At 39.7% G+C, this 24053-nt stretch overlaps 1 protein-coding gene across 3 annotated transcripts in view; it reads right to left on the bottom strand.

The window, feature by feature from the left end:
- The window catches only part of TBCE (tubulin folding cofactor E), a 109864-nt gene extending 86365 nt beyond the window's left edge, over positions 1–23499 (bottom strand). Inside the window, exon 1 of one of the 3 annotated variants that reach the window (XM_036827929.1) lies at positions 23423–23499. The gene's annotated coding sequence lies outside the window, so the exon portion shown is untranslated. Of the gene's footprint in view, positions 1–23091; positions 23237–23418 lie in introns of those variants that run through there. The other 2 variants (XM_036827930.1, XM_036827928.1) reach the window with 2 other exon arrangements.
- Positions 23500–24053: the final 554 nt, after the last annotated feature.

Consider the following 24053-nt stretch of genomic DNA (forward strand, 5'->3'; position numbering starts at 1 on the left):
TATTCTTTTCTTTCTTTACACAAATGATGGCATACTATATATGTGATTCTATTCCTTATATTTGCATTCAATAATACATGCTAGAAATTTATCCACAGCCACGTCAGGAGCTTTTAAATATTTTATGGCTGCATAGGACTTATATAGACGTAACAATTTACATAACTAGTCCTCAAACTGATTGACATTTAGGTTACTCCCAAGTTTTTGCAACTGCAAACAATACTGCAAGGGTTAATCCTGCACATTTATCTTTTACACTTGTGCAAAAATATCTGTAGAAAACATTCTCAAAATGGGCATTGCTAAGTCAAAGGGTACATGCATTTCTAATTTTGATGAGTAATGACAAATGCCCCTTTCTAGTGGCTGAACCAATTTACAATTCCATTAGCCGTGTATAAGCCCCCGTATCATCACAACCTTGCCCTTCACAGAATATTAACACACTTTTAGTTACCTGTCAGTCTGATAAGTGAAATACGTATTTTATTTGCATTTCCTTTTATGAAGGAAGTTAAGCATCTATTCATTTTGATCTCCTTTTCTGTGAACTGCCTGTTCAGAATCCTTTGTCCATTTCCTATTGGTTTATTGATTTTTTTCTTAAATTATCTTTAAAATCTAAACTGTCTGTTTCCTGTACGGTCTTAATGATGAGATACTACATAATTCTTCAAATAAAATAATCTGAAAAGAATTGAAAGGAGGGACTCTAGCAGATATTTGCACACCCACGGTCACAGCAGTATTATCCACAACCGCCAAAAGGTGGGAACAACTCAAATGTCCATTGATGGATGAATGGATAAACCAATGCAGTATATACACACAATGGATCATTCAGCCTTAAAAATGAAAGGAATTCTGCCGCATGATACGTGAATGAATCTCAAAAATATTATGCTAAGTGAAATAAGCCAGTCACAAAAGGACAAATATTGGGGAATTCCCTGGTGGTCCAGTGGTTAGGACTCCACGCTTTCACTGCCAAGGGCCCAGGTTCAATCCCCAGTCGGGGAACTAAGATCCCACAAGCCACCTGGCATGGCTCAAAAAAAGAAAAGGACAAATATTGTATGATTCCACTTAAAAGAGGTACCTAGACTAGTCAACTTCAGAGAGAAAGCAGAATGGTAGTTGCCAGTGGCTGCAGCAAGGGGGAAACAGGGAGTTGTTTAATGGTGACAGTTTAGTTTTGCAAAATTAAGAGAGCTCTGGAGACAGATGGTGCTGATGGTTGACCAATAATATGAATGTACTTAACACTACTAAACTGTACATTTAAAAATGGTTAAGATGGTATATTTTGGACTTCCCTGGTAGCGCAGTGGATAAGACTCCGCACTCCCAATGCAGGGGGCCCAGGTTCCATCCCTGGTCAGGGAACTAGATCCCACGTGCATGCCACAACTAAGACCCAGAGCAACCAAAACAAAAAACAAAAAACAAACAAAAAAAGATGGTAAATTTTATATTATCTGTATTTTACTATAATTTAAAAAATAATTTGAAATTTAATTCCCCAAATTTTAGGTTTCATATAACTTTGATTCAGCTTTAACTGGGACACTGAATCTTAAAAGTATGGTAATTCTCCATTTTTCAAAATATGCTTCCCTGATACCCAAGGAAGCAGTTTGATTATATTCAACATTTTATTTGTTTAGGGAGACTCTCAAAAATAGTAGTTTCGGGATTCCCTGGTGGCGCAGTGGTTAAGAATCCACCTGCCAATGCAGGGGACAGGATTCGAGCCCTGGGCCAGGAAGATCCCACATGCCGTGGAGCAACTAAACCTGTGCATGACAACTACTGAGCTTGTGCTCTAGATACTGTGAGCCACAACTACTGAGCCCCTGTGTCACAACTACTGAAGCCTGCACACCTAGAGCCCGTGCTCTGAAACAAAAGAAGCCACCGCAATGAGAAGCATGTGCCTGCAATGAAGAGTAGCCCCCGCTCGCCCCAACTAGAGAAAGCCCGCATGCAGCAACGAAGACTCAACACAGCCAAAAATAAATTAATTAATTAAAAAAAAAATAGTAGAGTTTCTTTTCCCACAATATTTCAGGATCTTCTACTTCACCTGTTTCTTCCTCCTTGTTAATGAGATTTCAAACCAAAGTAATCTTTCCTCTCATTTTGTTTCTTCCAAGGAATTTAAATGGTCAGGAAAAAAAAAAAATTAGATCTTGTCCCTAGAAAGGAATGGGCCTCTAGCAGAACTTAAGATAGTTGAAATCTTCCATCACAACTCTGTCTTATTTTTGTGCCACTTGTTTGTTTGTTTTAATATTTGTTTATTAGCACAGTAACAAATGCAGACTTTAGTCCACGACACAGAACCAATCCAGTGAGCAACTCCTATTCCACGCCTTACAGTTAACAGCTTAAGGTATTTTACTACAGGTTTTCACGAGTCCTGATTCAAACCTCTATCTTTTCACAATAAAGTAGATTTGCATATAAAATAAAATACATAAATACTCATTTCCTGGGGCTTCCCTGGTGGCGCAGTGGTTGAGAATCTGCCTGCCAATGCAGGGGACACGGGTTCGAGCCCTGGTCTGGGAAGATCCCACATGCCGCGGAGCAACTAGGCCCGTGAGCCACAACTACTGAGCCTGCGCGTCTGGAGCCTGTGCTCCGCAACAAGAGAGGCCGCGACAGTGAGAGGCCCGCACACCGCGATGAAGAGTGGTCCCCACTTGCCGCAACTAGAGGAAGCACTCGCATAGAAACGAAGACCCAACACAGCCATAAATAAATTAATTAAAAAAAAAAATACTCATTTCCTATATGGTGTCTTATAGCCACGTGTCCATTTTAATATATGAGATGAAAGTCTCTAAGAGCGGTTAAGTATTGGGACTTCCCTGGCGGTCCGGTGGTTAACACTCTGCGCTTCCACTGCAGGGGGCACGGGTTCGATCCCTGGTCAGGGAACTAAGATCCCACATGCCGCACGGAGCCAGCCAAAAAAAAGCTGTTAAATATCAATGTTCCCTTCCAAGAAGGGAAAACAAGTTCTAATTTTTTAAAACAAAAAGCTGTGTAGTCTTGGAAAGACTTTACATAAAAGGCCATGTGGGTAACCTATACAAAATTAAGCTGTTTTAAATTTACAGACAAGAAAGTGAACCCAAATGTCTATTCTTCTCTGTACTGCATTTCAGCTAATATTGCAAAACTAATGACAGTTTTAACAGTTGTTATTACCAATTCTATCTACTGTAGCAAAATACCTTAAGTTACAACAAAATCCTAGGAAATAACACTGAATAATATCTGTTATAGAAATACCCTATTCTTGGGGCTTCCCTGGTGGCACAGTGGTTGAGAATCTGCCTGCCAATGCAGGGGACACGGGTTCAAGCCCTGATCTGGGAAGATCCCACATGCCATTGAGCAACTAGGCCCGTGAGCCACAACTACTGAGCCTGTGCGTCTGGAGCCTGTGCTCTGCAACAAGAGAGGCCGCAACCGCGCACCGCGATGAAGAGTGGCCTCCGCTCGCCGCAACTGGAGAAAGCCCTCGCACAGAAACGAAGACTCACAACAGCCAAAAATAAATAAATAAATAAATAAATTCAAATAGCTAACCTTAAAAAAAAAAAGTAAAAGGGAATAAAGTGTAGGACATGTCCAGGGAACAGAGTTGAGTTTGGCTAGAACAGAGGGTACAAGAAAATAGAGGGGCACAGGCTGGAAATGGAGACAGAGGCCCTGTTATGGAAAAAAAAAAAAAAAGAAATACCCTACTCTTTACTAACTCCCACCCTCCCCCACCCCTTCAAAATCATAAGCAGCTCTGTGACAGACAAATAACGTAAAGAGTTGTGAAAACCGGGACTTCCCTCGTGGTCCAGTGGGTAAGACTCTATGCTCCCAATGCAGGGGGCCCCAGTTCGAACCCTGGTCAGGGAACTACATCCTGCATGCATGCCACAACTAAAAGTTCGCATGCCACAACTATGAAGTCCGCATGCTGCAACTAAAAGATCCTGCATGTCTCAACTAAGAGTCCGCATGCTGCAACTAAAGATCCCGCATGCCGCAACAAAGATCCTACGTGCCGCAACAAAGATCCTACATGCCGCAAGTAAGACCCAGCACAGCCTAAATAAATAAATATTTTTTTAAAAAAGAGTTGTGAAAACCCAATTTATGTAGTGTATCTCTTGGCCCACTGTCTGGCCATTCTTTCATGTTCTGCTCTGTTGGTCATATACTGAGAGACAATACTTCCCACCAAGGGGTCGGCAGGATTACAGTCTGTAAGAAGTGAGCAGATAGAAAGGACTTCAGAAACAGCTAGTGCTGGACTCCAATTATCTTTCAATATGTCCAAGCAAATAACTCCTTGGCTGTTAATATTACAGTTCTGTGCCACTTTTATAATCTGTATTAGGGGAGCAACAACCTTATTCTCCTTCTTACCAAATGATCTACAGCATGATCCATAGATCTCTTCTACTTCTTTCTCCTTTTGTCATTCATGTTTTCCACTCTAATGCCAAAACTCTTGGCTCCGAACAAGTATATGTATATTCCTGATATCCACTATCATTCTCACAAATCTTATACTGGATTGTTTTGAACAAAGACATATATTTCCATTCAAATAATGAGTCTATCCCAGCAAATTTTAGTGATGTTCACAGTACTGCATATATCTTCCTAGCAAGGACCACTGAAACCACAAGTTCAGTTACTGTGCTTTTGCCACAATATCTCTTCCTAAATAAAAATTTGGGGCTATTTCTTCCAGGGCTTTGGTTATCTATCGCACTCTCTCTTCCCAACAGCGTCTAATTCAATGTTTCATGGGCAACTTTTTCCCTCTCCATAAAATGTTAGCATCCATTCTTCTCAATCAAGTTTTCTTGATTCTTATTGAAAACTATTTTTCCCAGTGCCTCTGAGAGGCAGAATGAAGCTGATCATTATCTGGGAAGACAAGAAAGGAGAAGAGAGGTCAGGATCTGAGTTACTATACATGTTTATTAGGAATAAAATGTGGGAGGGAATATATCTCAGTGGTTAAGTCATGACCACCAGAAATTCAGATTGGAGGGTGGTCAAGGTTAATTATCTGGCTTCAATGGATTCAAGAAAACATAGATGACTCTCCCCAAAAGTGGGGAGAACACAATAATAGACAGTCCAGGTGGATGATTCTCAGAAACCCAAAGCCTGTCTCTAGGAAGGCTGGTCAAAGAAACATAATACAAGTCATGAGACTGGGGATCAGAGGTAACTATTAAGAGCAAAGTGGGATCAGGAAGTTGGAGTGCTAGGCTGATTACGCATACAGAGTCTAAGCAATGTGTTCTCTACCTGAGGTCCATAGACTCTCAAGGTATCTCCAAACTGAAGATTTTTCACTAACTTCTAACTGAAATTTAGCATTTCCTAAATTATAAAAATAAGAAAAAAAAAATCAGGTGGATTAGCAGCACCGGTGATCACAAGTATTTATGTAACACTACAGCCGTTACAGATATCTCAAAATAAACGTTCCGTTCATCACCACTTCAAAATTACAATATTTATTAGACCTGCCACTAGACTGTTATTTAACATATTAATAAAGAAACACACACCATTTAAAAAAAGAAGGACTTCCCTGGTAGTCCAATGGTTAAGACTCCGTGCTTCTACTGCAGGGGCATGGGTTCAATCCCTGGTTGGGGAACTAAGATCCTGCATGCCATGCAGTGTGGCCAAAAAAAAAAAAAGAAGGAAAGAAACTCACATATTATTATATTACAATTTTAAAAGTATTTTGTTAACTTTATTCCACGTAAATGATTTCATTTGAAATCCTGTTTTTCTGTATTTGAAAACATTCTAAGGAGTTCACAGCCTTCATTAGACTGCTAAGAGGTCTCTATTCTAAATAAAGAATCAATTAAGAAAACTGGAGGACATGAGAGGAATTTAGTGGTGAGTCTCCAGCATCAATAACAAAGCATATGATTGAAAATAAATTACAGCACTGTACAAAGTACTTTCATTTTCCTTATCTTAACTGCACAATATTTATTCAAAATTTTAATAATTTCTCAAATATAACTGTGGGTTTTTATAAAAAGTAAGATTATTTTCTTTTCATAAATTTATTTACTTTATTTTTATTTCTGGCTGTGTTGGGTCTTCGTTGCTGCGCGTGGGCTTTCTCTAGTTGGGGCGAGCGGGCTTCTCATTGCAGTGGCTTCTCTTGTTGCGGAGCACAGGCTCTAGGTGCGCGGGCTTTAGTAGTTGTGGCTCATGGGCTCTAGAGTGCAGGCTCAGTAGTTGTGGCACACGGGCTTAGCTGCTCCGCGGCATGTGGGATCTTCCAGGACCAGGGCTTGAACCCATGTCCCCTGCATTGGCAGGCAGATTCTTAACCACTGTGCCACCAGGAAGCCCCTACTGTGTTATTTTTTAAGAGTGGAAGAATCTTAACTTGGGAAAGGCAAGTAAACAAAGAGCAAGAGTTGCCCCTATGCTGCCAAAATGGTTCTCCCTACTTTCTGCACCTTTCAGCCCAGCATCATCCCCTTTTGGGAAGTGCACTTTCTCTGTCCAGTGGGCTACCATTCCCCCACTACAGGAGTAGACACATGACCCAGGATGACCAATGTGATGACTCTTCAACCCCGTTTCCTTGCATACAGCAACTGGTCCATGTGTGAAGACCCTAACCCAAACAGAACCAATCTTTTAGGAAATGACAATGAAAAAAATTAATAAACAGAAACCTCAGTTAAATAGTCAGGAGACCAGAAACGGGGAGCTCTCATGCCCTGCAACCCTAGCAGAGCCCAATAGGAGGAAAGACTCCTTTCCCTGAAAGTCCACAGCCAACGGAAAACCATGGACACTGTTTACTTAGCCCTCCCAACTTCCTTTTCGCTCTATAAAAGCCTTCTCCTTCCCTTGCCATGTGGAGACTTGCATGTGGCCCACCATGGCTGCAAACCTGAACTGCAATTCTCTCCTGATCCCAAATATACCCATCTTTGCTGGAGAGATAACTGGCAGTCCACTTGTTTTAGGTCAACAACATGGACCCTTGAAGAGAGGTCTTTCTCTTTCCCAAAATCTTAAAACAAAAGGACCACTTAAACCTAGAATAGCTGAGGAACACCTTTGCCACTATGTGTGTTTTTTATTTTCAGAAAAAACTTGTCAAGGCCAAATAAAAAAGCAGAGTTGACCCAGCTATGCCTAAAGCCTTTCATTAGCCCAGTTAATTGAACCATGAAATTCCTTCTTTTGTTTACATCAGTTTGACCTGGGATTCTTTCTCCTGCAACTGAAAGAATTCTGAAAAATAAGTAAGAATTTAGGTCATATTCTTTCCTATTTAATGTTATATGGACATTATATGCAGCCAGTGGTCTGGAGAGAAATTCTACCTCTTCAACTACATGCTAGCTATGGGAGACTGGACAATTTAACCTCTGTCTACGTTTCCCCATCTGTAAAATGTAGATAATATTAAGACCACAGGGCTGTTGTAGGAATTAAATGAATTACTATACATAGAATTGTTCAACATATAGTAAACATGTTAGTCATATAAGATCATGACTCAGACTCCACATATTTTTTTATGTTGTTTTATTGTGGTAAAAGTCACATAATATAAAACATACTACTTTAACCATATTTAACTGTACAGTTCAGCAGCACTAAGTACATTCACACTGTTGTGCAACACTCATCATCATCCATATCCCGAATTCTTCACCTTCCTAAACTGAAACTCTATCCCCATTAAACACTAATTCCCCATTTCCCCTCCCCGCCCCCCGGCCTCTGGCATCTACCAGTGTACTTTCTGAGTCTATGAATTTGACTATTCTAGGTACCTCGTAGAAGTGGTCAGATTCTATATTTAAATAAAGGAAAAAATTCCACAAATCAAAAGAAATACAAGTTCAAAATAACAGTAGCTGAGGTTGAAAACAAGACGGCGGAGTAAAAGAACCTGAGCCCACCTTGTCTCACGAAAACACCAAAATGACAACTAACTGCTGAACAACCATTGACAAAAAAAAAAAACTTGAACCTAACGAAAAAGATATTCTACACCCAAATACAAAGAAGAAGCCACAACGAGACGGTAGAAGGGGCACTTTCAAAATATAATCAAAATCCCATACCTGCCGGGTGGGCGATCCACAGACTGGAAAATAATATATCACAGACGTTTTCCCACAGGAGTGAGAGTTCTGAACCCCATGTCAAGCTCTCCAGCCTGGGGGTCAGGCATCAAGAGGAGGAGACCCCAGAGCATTTCGCTTTGAAGGCCGGAGGGGCTTTACTGCATGAGCTCCACAGGACTGGGGAAAACAAAGACTCCACTCTTGTAAGGCACATACAAGTTTTCACATGCACTGGGACCCAGGGCAAAGCAGTGACTCCAGAGAAGCTTAGGCCAGACCTACCTCTGGGTCTTGCAGGGTCTCCTGGGGAGGCGAGGGCGGCTGTGGTTCACTGTGGGGGCAAGGGCACTGGCCACTGATGCCCAGGGAATACTCACCAGCCAGCGTGAGCTCTCCCAGAGGTCGCCATTTTCGCCCTGAGACCTGGCCCCACCCGTAAGTCTCCAGGCTCCAGTGCTGGGACACCTCAGGACAAACAACCAACAAGGTGGGAACAAAGCCCCACACATCAGCAGACAGGCTGCCTAAAGCTGACCTGAGCCAACAGCCGCCTATAAACACACCACTTGAGACGGCCCTACCCACTGCAGGGACAAGACCCAGCTCCACCCACCACTGGGCAAACACAAGTCCCTCCCACCAGGAAGCCTGCACAAGCCCCTGGACCAACTTACTCACAAGGAGGCAGACACCAGAACCAAGAAGAATTATGATCCTGCAGCCTGAGGAACAGAGACAACAAACACAGAAAGGCAGACAAAATGAGAAAGCACAGAAATATGTTCCAGACGAAGGAACAAAATAAAACCCCAGAAGAACAACTAAGTGAAGAGGAGAAAGGCAACCTACGTGAAAAAGAATTCAGTGTACTGATAGTAAAGATGATCCAAGATCTCAGAAAAAGACTCGGGGCACAGACTGAGAGGATACAAGAAATGTTTAATAAAGAGCTAAAAACTTTAAAGAACAAACAGAGATGAACAGTAAAATAACTGAAATGAAAAATACACCAGAGGGAATCAATAGCAGAAAAAAAGAGACAGAAGAACAAGTAAGTGACCTGGAAGACAGATTGCTGGAAATCACTGCCACGGAACAGAATAAAGAAAAAAGAATGAGGGACTCCCTTGGTGGTCCAGTGGTTAACACTACATGCTCCCAACGCAGGGGCCCCAGGTTCAATCCCTGGTCAGGGAACTAGATCCTGCATACTGCAACGAAGAGCTGGCATGCCACAACTAAAGACCCCGCAAGCAACAACGAAGATCCCACGTGTTGCAACTGAAAAAAAAAAAACACTCCACATGCCACAACTAAAAAGATCCCTCATGCCACAACAAAGACCCCACGTACTACAACCAAGAACCCGCATGCCGCAACTAAGACCCAGTGCAACCAAATAAATAAATATTTTTTAAAAAAAGAAAAGGAAAAAGAATGAAAAGAAATGAGGACAGTCTAAGAGACCTCTGGGACAACATTAAATGCACCAACATTCGCATCATAGGAGTCCCAGGAAGAGAAGAGAGACAGAAAGGGCCTGAGAAAATATTTGAAGAGGTAATAGCTGAAAAATTCCCTAATGTGGGAAAGGAAACATTCACTCAAGTCCAGGAAACGTGAAGAGTCCCATATAGGACTAACCCAAGGAGGTACACACTGAGACACGTATTAATCAAATTAACAAAAATTAAAAACAAAGAGAAAATATTAAAAGCAACAAGGGAAAAACAACAAATAACATACAGGGGAATCCCCGTAAGGTTATCAGCTGATTTTTCAGCAGAAACTCTGCATGCCAGAAAGGAGTTGCACAATATATTTAAAGTGATAAAAGGGAAAAGGGAAAAACCTACAACCAAGAATACTCTACCCAGCAAGGCTCTTGTTCAGGTTTGACAGAGAAATCAAAAGCTTTACAGACAAGCAAAAGCTAGAGAATTCAGCACAACCAAACCAGCTTTACAACAAACGCTAAAGGAACTTCTCCAGCAGGAAAACAAAATGCCACAACCAGAAACAAGAAAATTACAAACAGGAAAGTTCACCGGTAAAAGCAAACCTACAGAAAATGTAGGAAATCATCCACACACAAACATGGTATCAAAACCAGCAACAGTGAGAAGACTACAAATGCATAATGCTGGAAACACATTTGAAATTAAGAGACCGCAACTTAAAACACTCTTGTATATGTACAGACTGCTATATCAAAACCTCATGGTGGGAATTCACTGGTGGTCCAGCGGTTAGTACTATGCACTTCCACTGCAGAGGGCCCAGGTTTGATCCCTGGTCAGGGAACTAAGATCCCACAAGCCATGCAGTGTGGCCAAAGAAAACCAAAACCAAAACCAAAAAACCTCGTGGTAACCACAATCTGAAATTTTACAATATATACACACAAAGAAGAAAAAGGAGAACTTCCCTGACAGTCCAGTGGTTAAGACTCTGTGATCCACTGCAGGGGGTGTGGGTTCGATCCCTGGTCTGGGAACTAAGATCCCACATGCCGCGCGGCACAGGCAAAAAAATAAATAAAATAAAGCCATTGCCAAAATTTAAAAAAAAAAAACAAAAAGATTAAGAGAAAGGAATCCAAAAACAACTCTAAAGTTAGTCATCAAATCACAAAAGAAAAAAAGAGGAAGAAAAAAGACCTACAAAAACAAATCCAAAACAATGAACAAAATGGCAATAAGAATATATGTATCAATAATCAACGAAAACGGATAAATGCTCCAACCAAAAGACATAGAGTGGCTGAATGAACACAAAAACAAGACCCTTATATATGCTGTCTACAAGACACCAACTTCAGACCTAGGGACACATACAAACAAAGTGAGGAGATGGAAAAAGATTTTCCATGCAAATGGAAATCAAAAGAAATCTGGAGTAGCAATACTCATATCAGACAAAATAAACTTTAAAATAAAGACTATTACAAGAGACAAAGAAGGACACTACATAATGATCAATGGGTCAATCTAAGAACAAAATATAACAATTATAAGTATATATGCAACCAACACAGGAGCACCTCAATACATAAGGCAAATGCTAACAGCCATAAAAGGAGAAATCAACCATAACACAATAATAGTCAGGGACCTTAACACCCCACTTACATCAATGGACAGATCATCCAGACAGAAAATCAATAAGGAAACACAGGCCTTAAATGACACATCTGACCAGATGGACTTAAATGATATTTATAGAGCATTCCATCCCAAAGCAGCAGAATACACATTCAAGTGCACACAGAACATTCTCCAGGATTGATCACATGCTGGGCCACAATGCAAGCCTTGGTAAATTTAACAAAACTGAAATCATATCAAGCATCTTTTCCAACCACAATGAATATGAGATTAGAAATCAACTACAAGAAAAAAAAAACTGTAAAACACACAAACACACTGAAGCTAAACAATATGCTACTAAACAACCAGTGGATCACTGAAGAAATCAAAGAGGAAATAAAAAAATACCTAGAGACACATGAAAACAAAACCCCAATGATCCAAAACCTATGGGATACACCTAAAGCAACTAGAGAAAGAAGAAACAAAACCTAAAATTAGTAGAAGGAAAGAAACCCTAAAGATCTGAGCAGAAATAAATGAAATAGGGATAAGGAAAACAATAGAAAAGATAAATGACACTAAAAGCTAGTTCTTTGGAAAGATAAACAAAATTGAGACCCTTTAGCCAGACTCATCAGGAAAAAAAGAGAGAGGGCTCAAATCAATAAAATTAGAAATGAAAATGGAGAAATAACAGCTGACACCACAGAAATACAAAGGATCATGACAGACTACTACAAGCAACTATATGCCAATAAAATGGACAACTAAGAAGAAATGGACAAAATCTTAGGAAGGTACAATCTTCCAAGACTGAACCAGTAAAAAATAGAAAATATGAACAGACCTATCACAAGTACTGAAATTGAAACTGTGATTTAAAAACTTCCAACAAACAAAAGTCCAGGGCCAGATGGCTTCACAGACAAATTCTATCAAACATTCAGAGAAGAGTTAACACCTATCTTCTGAAATTCTTTCAAAAAACTGCAGAGGAAGGAATACTTCCAAACTCATTCTATGAGGCACCATTACCCTGATACCAAAACCAGACAAAGATACCACAAAAAAAGAAAATTAGAGGCCCACATCACTGATGAACGTAGACGCAAAAATCCTCAACAAAATACTGGCAAACTGAACCCAACAATTCATTAAAATTATCATACACCATGATCAAGTGGGATTTACCCCAGGGGTGCAAGGATTTTTCAACATCCGCAAATCAATCAGGGTAATACACCACATTAACAAATCGAAGAATAAAAAATTTACGATAATCTCAATAGATGCAGAAAAACTTTTTGACAAAATTCAACACCTATTTATGATGAAAAATCTACAGAAAGTGAGCACAGAGGGAAACTACCTCAACATAATAAAGGCCATATATGACAAACCCACAGCAAACATCATTCTCAATGGTGAAAAACTGAAAGCATTTCCTCTAAGATTAGGAACAAGACAAGGATACCCATTCTCTCCACTTTTAGCCAACACAGTTTTCAAAGTCCTAGCCATGGCAATCAGAGAAGAAAAAGAAATAAAAGGAATCCAAATTGGAAAAGAGAAGTAAAACTGTCACTCTTTGCAGATGACATGATACTATACATAGAAAATCCTAAAGATGCTACCAGAAAACTACTAGAGCTAATCAATGAATTTGGTAAAGTTGCAGGATACAAAATTAATACACAAAGGGACTTCCCTGGTGCTCCAGTGGTTAAGATGCCGCACTTCCACTGCTGGGGGCACGGGTTCAATCCCTGGTCAGGGAAGCTAAGATCCTGCAGGGTGTACACCACGGCCCAAAACAAAACAAACAAAAAAAGAAACTAACTTAATACACAGAAATCTGTTGTATTTCTACACACTAACAATGAAAGATGAGAAAGAGAAATTAAGGAAACCATCCAATTTACCATCGCATCAAAAAGAATAAAATACCTAGGAATAAGCCTACCTGAGGAGACAAAAGACCTGTACTCCAAAAATTACAAGATGGTGATGAAAGAAACTGAAGATGAGGGAGAGAAAAAAAGAAATTAAAGATGACACAAACAGATAAAAAAATATACCATGTTCTTGGATTGGAAGAATCAATATTGTCAAAATGACTACAATACCCAAGGGAATCTACAGATTCAATGCCATTCCTATCAAATTACCAATGGCACCTTTCACAGAACTAGAACAAAAAAATTTGAAATTCGTATGGAAACACAAAAGACTCTGAACAGCCAAAGCAATCCTGAGAAAGAAAAAAGGAGCTGGAAGAATCAGGCTCCCTGACTTCAGACAATGCTACAAAGCTACAGTAATCAAAACAGTATGGTACTGGCATAAAGACAGAAATATAGAACAGAACAGCATAGAAAGCCCATAAATAAACCCACAAACCTATGGTCAATTACTCTATTGCGACAATACAACAAAGGAGGCAAGAATATACAATGGAGAAAACACAGTCTCTTCAATAAGTGGTACTGGGAAAACTGTACAGCTACATGCAAAAGAATGAAACTAGAACATTCTCTAACACCATACACAAAAATAAACTCAAAATGGATTAAAGGCCTAAATACAACACTGGATACTATAAAACTCTAAGAGGAAAACATAGGCAGAACACTGTGACATAAATCACAGAAGTATCTTTTTGGAATCACCTCCTAGAGTAATGAAAATAAAAACAAAAATAAACAAATGGGACCCAATGAAACTTAAAACCTTTTGCACAAGAAAGGAAACCATAAACAAAACGAAAAGACAACCCACAGAATGGGAGAAAATATTTGCAAACAAAGCAACCAACAAGGGATTGATCTCCAAAACATATGAACAGCTCATGCAGCTCAGTATCAAAAAAAAGGGAACAACCCAATCAAAAACTGGGCAGAAGATCTAAATAGACATTTCTCCAAAAACATACAGATGGCCAAAAAGCACATGAAAAGATGCTCACCATCTCTAATTATTAGAGAAATGCAAATCAAAACTACAATGAGGTTATCACCTCACAGCAATCAGAATGCCCATCATCAAAAAGTCTACAAACAGTAAATGTTGGACAGGGTGTGAAGAGAAGGGAATCCCCCTACAGTGTTGGTGGGAACGTTAAGTTGGTACAGCCACTACAGAGAACAGGATGGAGGTTCCTTAAAAAACTAAAAATAGAGGTATCGTACGATCCAGCAATCCTACTCCTGGGCATATACCCGGAGAAAACCATAATTCGAAACGATACATGCACCCCAATGTTCACTGCAGCACTATTTACAACAGCCGAGACATGGACGCAATCTAAAAATCCATCGACAAAGGAATGGATAAAGAGGATATGGTACATAAAGACAATGGAATATTACTCAGCCATTAAAAAAAAATGAAGTAATGCCATTTGCAGCAACATGGATGGACCTAGATATCACCCTACTAAGTGAAGTCAGACAGAGAAAGAGAAATACCACATGACATCACTTACATGTGGACTCTAAAAAAAAAAAAATGATACAAATGAACTTATTTACAAAACAGAAACAAACTTACAGACTCTAAAAATAAATTTATGGTTACCAGAGGGGAAGGCAGAGGGAGGGATAAATTGGGAGACTGGGATTAACATATACACACTACTATATATAAAATAACCAACAACAACCTACTGTATAGCATAGAGAACACTACTTAAAATTCTGTAACAGCTATATGAGAAAAGAACCTGAAAAAGAATAAATATATGTATATGTATAACTGAATCCTTTGCTGTACACCTGAAGCTAATACAACATTGTAAATCAACTATAATATAAAATAAAAAATTAAATTAAAAAAAAATAATGGTAGCTGACATGGGGAAGTTTAAACCCAGTGAGCCTAAACCAACAGTAGGTACAGATTCAGTTCCCATGTTTCCTACTTTGTTTAGCCACCAAGGGATCCAAGGGATCAAAAAAGATGTGTGATGCACAACAGAAAAGGTGAAAACACTGGCATTTTGTGAATTAATTTTAGAAAAAAAGTTTTCCAGCTTTACAGACAAGCAAAAGCTAAGAGAATTCAGCACCACCAAACCAGCTCTACAACAAATGCTAAAGGAACTTCTCTAAGCCAGAAACACAAGAGAAGAAAAGAACCTACAAACACAAACCCAAAACAATTAAGAAAATGGTAATAGGAACATACATATTGATAATTACCTTAAACGTGAAAGGATTAAATGCTCCAATCAAAAGACGTGAGCTCGCTGAATGGATACAAAAACAAGACCCATATATATGCTGTCTACAAGAGGCCCACTTCAGACCTAGGGACACGTACAGACTGAAAGCGAGGGGCTGGAAAAAGATATTCCATGCAAATGGAAATCAAAAGAAAGCCGGAGTACCAATACTCATATCAGATAAAGTAGACTTTAAAATAAAGACTATTACAAGAGACAAGGAAGGACACTACAAAATGATCAAGGGATCAATCCAAGAACAAGATATAACAATTATAAGTATATATGCACCCAACATAGGAGCACCTCAATACATAAGGCAACTGCTAACAGCTATAAAAGAGGAAATCGACAGTAACACAACAATAGTGGGGCACTTTAACACCTCACACCAATGGACAGATCACCCAAACAGAATATTAATAAGGAAACATAAGCTTTAAGTGACAAAACAGACCAGACAGATTTAATTGATATTTATAGGACATTCCATCCAAAAACAGATTACACTTTCTTCTCAAGTGCACACGGAACATTCTCCAGGAGAGATCACATCTTGGATCACAAATCAGGCCTCAGTAAATTTAAGAAAGTTGAAGTCATATCAAGCATCTGTTCTGACCACAATGCTATGTGATTAAAATTCAATTACAGGGGAAAAACAAGTAAAAAAACACAAATACATGGAGGCTAAACAATACATTACTAAATAACCAAGAGATCACTGAAGAAATCAAAGAGGAAATAAAAAAATACCTAGAGAAAAATGACAATGAAAACACGACGATCCAAAACCTATGGGATGCTGCAAAAGCAGTTCTAAGGGGGAAGTTTACAGCAATACAAGCCTACGTCAAGAAACAAGAAAAATCTCAAATAAACAATCACGTTACACCTAAAGGAACTAGAGAAAGAAGAACAAACAAAACCCAAAGTTAGCAGAAGGAAAGAAATAAAGATCAGAGCAGACATAAATGAAATGGAAACAAAGAAAACAACAGCAAAGATCAATAGAACTAAAAGCTGGTTCTTTGAAAAGATAAACAAAATTGATAAACCATTAGCCAAACTCATCAAGAAAAAGAGGGAGAGGACTCAAATCAATAAAATTAGAAACGAAAAAGGAGAAGCTACAACACACACCACAAAAATACAAAGCATCCTAAGAGACTACTACAAGCAACTCTATACCAATAAAATGGACAACCTGGAAGAAATGGACAAATTCCTAGAAAGGTATAAACTTCCAAGACTGAACCAGGAAGAAATAGAAAATATGAACAGACCAATCACAAGTAATGAAATTGGAACTGTGATTAAAAATCTTCCAACAAACAAAAGTCCAGGACCAGATGGCTTCACAGGTGAATTCTATCAAACATTTAGAACAAGAGCTAACACCCATCCTTCTCAAACTCTTCCAAAAACTTGCAGAGGAAGGAACACTCCCAAACTCATTCTATGAGGCCACCATCACCCTGATACTTAAACCAGACAAAGATACTACAAAAAATGAAAATTACAAACCAATATCACTGATGAATATAGATGCAAAAATCCTCAACAAAATACTAGCAAACAGAATCCAACAACACATTAAAAGGATCATACACCATGATCAGGTGGGATTTATCCCAGGGATGCAAGGATTCTTCAATATACACAAATCAATCAATGTGATACACCATATTAACAAATTGAAGGAGAAAAACCATATGACCTTCTCAATAGATGCAGAAAAGGCTTTTGACAAAATTCAACACCCATTTATGATAAAAACCCTCTAGAAGGTGGGCATAGAGGGAACCTACCTCAACATAATAAAGGCCATATACAACAAACTCACAGCAAACATCATTCTCAATGGTGAAAAACTGAAAGCATTTCCTCTAAGATCAGGAACAAGACAAGGATGTCCACTCTCACCACTATTATTCAACATAGTTTTGGAAGTCCTAGCCATGGCAATCAGAAAAGAAAAAGAAATAAAATATAATTGGAAAAGAAGAAGTTAAACTGTCATTGTTTGCAGATGACATGATACTATACATAGAGAATCCTAAGGATGCCACCAGAAAACTACTAGAGCTAATCAAAGAATTTGGTAAAGTTGCAGGATACAAAATTAATGCACAGAAATCTCTTGCATTCCTATATATTAATGATGAAAAATCTGATAGAGAAGTTAAGGAAACACTATTTACCACTGCAACAAAAAAAATAAAATACCTAGGAATAAACCTAAGGAGACAAAAGACCTGTATGCAGAAAACTATAAGACACTGATGAAAAAAATTAAAGATGATACAAACAGATGGAGAGATATACCATGTTCTTGGATTGGAAAAATCAATATTGTGAAAATGACTATACTACCCAAAGTAATCTACAGATTCAGTGCAATCCCTATCAAATTACCAATGGCATTTTTTACAAAACTAGAACAAAAATCTTAAAATTTGTATGGAGACACAAAAGACCCCGAATAGCCAAAGCAGTCTTAAAGGATAAAAACAGAGCTGGAAGAATCAGACTCCATGACTTCAGACTATACTACAAAGCTACAGTCATCAAGACTATATAGTACTGGCACAAAAACAGAAATACAGATCAATGGAACAGGACAGAAAACCCAGAGATAAACCCACGCTCCTATGGCCAACTAATCTATGACACAGGAGGCAAGGATATACAATGGAGAAAAGACAGTCTCTTCAATAAGTGGTGCTGGGAAAACTGGACAGCTACAAGTAAAAGAATGAAATTAGAACACTCCCTAACATCATAAACAAAAATAAACTTAAGAGCTTCCCTGGTGGCGCAGTGGTTGAGAGTCTGCCTGCCAATGCAGGGGACACGGGTTCGAGCCCTGGCCTGGGAAGATCCCACATGCCACGGAGCAACTAGGCCCGTGAGCCACAATTACTGAGCCTGCGCATCTGGAGCTTGTGCTCCGCAACAAGAGAGGCCGCGATAGTGAGAGGCCGCGATAGTGAGAGGCCGGCGCACTGCGATGAAGAGTGGCCCCCACTTGCCGTAACTAGAGAAAGCCCTCACACAGAAACGAAGACCCAACACAGCCATAAATAAATAAATAAATAAATAAATAAATAAATGGATCATCACGTTTTTAAATAAATAAATAAATAAATAAACTTAAAATGGATTAGAGACCTAAATGAAGACCAGACACTATAAAACTCTTAGAGGAAAACATAGGAAGAACACTCTTTGACATAAATCAAAGCAAGATCTTTTTTGATCCACCTCCTAAAATAATGTAAATAAAAACAAAAATAAAGAAATGGGACCTAATGAAACTTAAAAGCTTTTGCAAACAAAGGCAACTACAAACAAGACAAAAAGATAACCTTCAGAATGGGAGAAAATATTTGTAAACGAATCAACGGACAAAGGATTAATCTCCAAAATATATAAACAGCCCATGCAGCTCAATATTAAAAAAACAAACAACCCAATCCAAAAATGGGCAGAAGACCTAATAGACATTTCTCCAAAGAAGACATACAGATGGCCAACAGGCACATGAAAAGCTGCTCAACGTCACTAATTATTAGAGAAATGCAAATCAAAACTACACTGAGGTATCACCTCACACCAGTTAGAATGGGCATCATCAGAAAATCTACAAACAACAAATGCTGGAGAGGGTGTGGAGAAAAGAGAACCCTCTTGCACTGTTGGTGGGAATGTAAACTGATACAGCCACTATGGAGAACAGCATGGAGGTTCCTTAAAAAACTAAAAATAGAATTACCATATGACCCAGCAATCTCACTACTGGGCATATACCCAGAGAAAACCATAATTCAAAAAGACACATGCACCCCAATGTTCATTGCAGCACTATTTACAATAGCCAGGTCATGGAAGCAACCTAAATGCCTATTGACAGACGAATAGATAAAGAAGATGTGGTACACATATACAATGGAATATTACTAAGCCATAAAAAGGAATGAAATTGGGTCATTTGTAGACACATGGATGGACCTAGAGACTGTCATACAGAGTGAAGTAAGTCAGAAAGAGAAAAACAAATATTGTATATTAACGCATATATGTGGAACCTGGGAAATGGTACAGATGAACTGGTTTGCAGGGCAGAAATAGAGACACAGTTGTAAAGAACAAACATATGGACACCAAAGCGGGAAAGGGGGGGGTGGGATGAATTGGGAGATTGGGATTGACATACATACACTAATATGTATAAAATGGTTAACTAATAAGAACCTGCTGTATAAAAAAAAATGTATTTTGCTTAATCTTTTCTGATACTTGTTCTAAATTGTACCAAAATAATTGGCACGAGGTCTGAATTATCATTCACAGACTGACACCTGTCAAGTAGAAAACTCAACATCAACAGGAAACAGGCTTCACTGAGATTAGGAACTGTAGTCAGTAATCCTGGCTCAGGAACTTACAAGCAGTGAATCCTGACATTCGTTAACCTTTCTCTGTCATGAGGAACATAAGCAAGTAGAAGACATGCACTTATAAGGAAATCAGAGTTTAATTAGAAGAGATAACTAACAGCAAACAATTAAGACCTATAATTAGTAATGTAAGGATCAAATTCAGTGATGAAGAAGAAACAGGTGGGTTAAGAGTGAGGCGGACTCCATGTGGAAACCATTCCCTGGTTAAGCTGACAGAAATGAGCAGCAGAAATTAAGAGAACAAGCTTTCCAGGTAGGGAAATGTAAGAGGGTTTCACTGACGTTCTGGAGGTTCATGATGGGAGACTAAAGAAAGCGAAAATATAAGGGCAAAAAATGTCATTTGCTTTTAAATGACCATCTAAAATGTAACAACTTCTGAGTATTTAATAGCCCAATTTTAAAGAATCCCACCTGCCGTCCTTTTTAAAAAGAAATTTGTCATAAAATACACATTCCATAAAATTTATCACCTTAACCATTTTTAAGTGTACAGTTCAGTGGCATTAGATACATTCACACTGTTGTGCAATCAATCACCAAAACTTTTCCGTCTTGCAAAACTGAAAGTCTCTACCCCTGAAACAACTACCCATAGCCTCCTCTCCCAGACCCCACCTTCCATTTCTACTAACCGGACTGCTCCAAATATCTCACAGAAGTGGAAGCACACAGTATTTCTCTTTGGTGACCAGCTTACTTCACTTAGCATAATATCCTGCTGTCCTCCATGCACGTCATAGCTAATGTCAAAGCCTGTGTCCAAGTTCTACTACATCCTCACAGTAGTAGTTCCTTGGCCCTCACACACTGAATTGTTTCATCATTTTAAGCAGCTCCTCCAAAAAGCCTTAGGCTTTCTGAAGAGGCTGTAGACATGTCTTCTCTCTCAAACACCAATGACTGAAATCCACACCAAACCCACAATTTTTATGATACAACTATATGAAGCAGAAATAATAAAATTAATGAACCAATCAGTGCCTTTTCTCTACACACTTTCAAATACCACCAAATCTTCCCAAGTCACTCCTCCACAAATTCATTCCAGCTGCTCCTAATAACCAGCAAACTGTTAAATTCCCTCGTTTCTGGTAGCCTCTACCTATTTTCTGGGCAATATTCATTTCACACTTAATAATGTCTATCATGTTATTTTCTAATGGACTCTTTTGCACATTTCCCAGCAAAATGCTAAGGTAGGGAAAGTATCATATACTTTTAAAAAAATAAACTTTGGACTGCTAAGTATACAGTAAATATTCTATTAAGCTGTATGATAAATTTACTTTAATAAACCAAAAAGGAAAAACATCAAAACCACCAGAAAATAATAACAACTACTAGTTTTATTGTTGAACGTTTACATCTTATGAAAATAAGTACTGAGATGATCCAGGAAGCCTGTTAAAATCAGTAGCTTACAGGTAAAGACAATATTGTTCTGCAAGGTTAAGATTCTGATTAGATAAATTAAAAGGTTAACCACTATAAGAACAGAAGTAACGTATATAGAGTAACATATCTTCCAAACAAGTAGAAGGGAAAAAGTGAAGAGAGAAAACAAGACAAAACCTCAATTCAAAAAAAGGCAAGAAAAGAGAAAGAAAAAGCACAGAAAGTACAAAGTATCAGATGGCAAAAAAAAAAAAAAAAAAGGCCAAATGCATTTTTTCAACAATTATATTATGGAGAGCTCACTAAAAGCCAAATATTGTTTTAGGCACTAGGGATACAGCTGTAAACAAAACAGAAAAACAGCGGCTCTCATGAAACTTCTATCCTAGTGGGGTAAACAGTAATGAACCAGAAAAATGAATAAATCACATGGCAGGTCATATGGTAATAAGTACAAGGGCAAAGAGTACAACGGAAATGTAAGGGAAGGCTATGTCAGGGAAGACCTCACTGAGAAGGTAATATTCAAAAAAAAAAACAAAAAACAGGAGGAAGGTAAGGGATTAAACCATGTGGACATTTTGACGAAGGAACTGCAAGTGTAAACATCCTGAGGTTAGGATGTGCCCGAGGCAACAACATAGAGCAAAGGGGGAGAGTAGTCAGAGATGAGATCAGAGGGAAAGCAAGGGCCAGGTCATACAGAACCTTGACGGCCCCTCTAAAGAATCTGGATTTTAATCTTAGTGAAATGGGTAGTCTGTGGAGGATTTTTTGAGAGAAGGGAGATAATCTGATTTTTTTTTAAAAAAAGAATCACTCTACATGCGATGGAAAGACTGAAAAAAGAAAAAGCAGACTATTTAAGTGGCTACTGCAGAAATCCAGGCGAGAGATGACTGTAATTTGAATAAGGGAAGGTGCTGAGAAGGGCTTGGGAGTCTGGATAGACTCTGAAGGCCGAGTTCTTGGATCTGCTGATAGATTACACGTGTGGTGAGAAAGAAATGGGTCAAGGATGACGCCGAAGGTTTTACAGGCCTCAACAAATATCTCAGTAATGACAGTGAATGTAAGTACAATCAGCCTGCCAGTCAAAAGGCAGAGACTGTCCGCTTGGTTTAAAAAAGAAAAAAAAATTCCCCATCAATATGCTAGTTACAAAAGCATACATAAAGGGACTTCCCTGGTGGCGCAGTGGTTAAGAATCCACCTACCAATGCAGGGGACACGGATTCAAGCCCTGGTCCGGGAAGATCCCACATGCCGTGGAGCAACTAAGCCCCGTGAGTCACAACTACTGAGCCTGTGCTCTAGAGCCCACGAGCCACAACTACTGAGCCCACGTGCCGCAACTACTGAAGCCCGCGCGCCTAGAGCTCGTGCTCTGCAACAAGAGAAGCCACCGCAATGAGAAGCCCGTGCTCCGCAAAGAGTAGCCCCCGCTCGCTGCAACTAGAGAAAGCCTGCGCACAGCAACAAAGACCCAACGCAGCAAAAAAAAAAAAGTTATTTACAAAAAAAACCCTAAAAAGATGAAAACAGTTGAGCCAAGTATCAAATGACAATGGCCATGGATATATTAACTTCAGACAAAAGAGAAGTCTATTCTCACCCACAACCTAGAACAGTCCCCGGGTGGTAGTGAGTAATATGTAAAACCTGTAAACGTTCTCCACCTACTTAACGTTATTTCTCCTGCATCACAAATGTTAAAGGATTTGGACGGTCAGGGCTGTTTCTCTAACCTGACACCAAGTCGTGGGTCGCCTGTGCCAGTTTCACCTCTTGCAGAGTGCCAAGTCAGTACGGCTTTTCTGTGAAGTGCAGTGCGGGGCTACCACTCCCGCTCGCCCACCGCGGGCCCCGGCCCGGAACACCGCTCGCCCCCACGGACGCCTCCTCTGGACCCGGCGCAGCTGGGTTCGCTCAAAGCCCCAGGAAGCAGGCAACGCCCGGCCACCTAGGAAGTTTCTAAAGGCAAAACAGACCGAGAGCCTCGCAGGCCTGCACCGGTCACGAGCCAGCCAGGAACGCACGGCTCCCTCCGCTCCCCAGACCCCAAAGAAGCTCACCTACCTGCGGTCCGCCAGGGTGGTCTGAGCGGCAGCCCCCGTCTCGCGTCTTGCCCCAGGGCAGCTTCCGGCTCTGGGCGGAAGTGCTCCTTTAGGAAGAGAGGAAGTCCCGCCCCCTCGGGAAGGAGCGGCGGCAGCTGGAGCTCAGTGGTAATTATCAGCTAGGGTCTGGGGAGCGGAAGGTGTGGTCAGGGCGCCCAAACCCAGCGGAGCTCGCCGCTCCTGTGCTGCTCAAGCGATTCCCCGAAACCCGGGATGACAGAACGACGCAAGGGACGCGCAGGTTCCAGTTTACTTGTTATCACGGAAGCGAGTTACAAGTCCTGTATGAGATTCAGTTCCACGTTCATTGAGAATCTACCACGTAGGAAGCCTGTGGTGTTCACAGAGAAGAATGTAGGGTTGATTCCACAAAAACTAGGGGAAGAAAATTAACTCGCTGAATCGCAAAGCAGGATGAAAGTAAATGCAGTAATAGAAAAAGCAAATTCAGTAGGCATGTTAATTTCTAAGAGTTTTCTCGTATCTCAAGAGTTGTGAGGATCAAATGAGATGATGCATAAACAAACGTTTAGCTGTGGAGCCTGGTACATGATTAAAGCATATAATACCCATAGTATTGTTATCGTTGGTGA

The sequence above is a fragment of the Balaenoptera musculus genome, chromosome 16 (assembly GCF_009873245.2).
Source record: "Balaenoptera musculus isolate JJ_BM4_2016_0621 chromosome 16, mBalMus1.pri.v3, whole genome shotgun sequence".
Taxonomy (NCBI): Eukaryota; Metazoa; Chordata; class Mammalia; order Artiodactyla; family Balaenopteridae; genus Balaenoptera; species Balaenoptera musculus.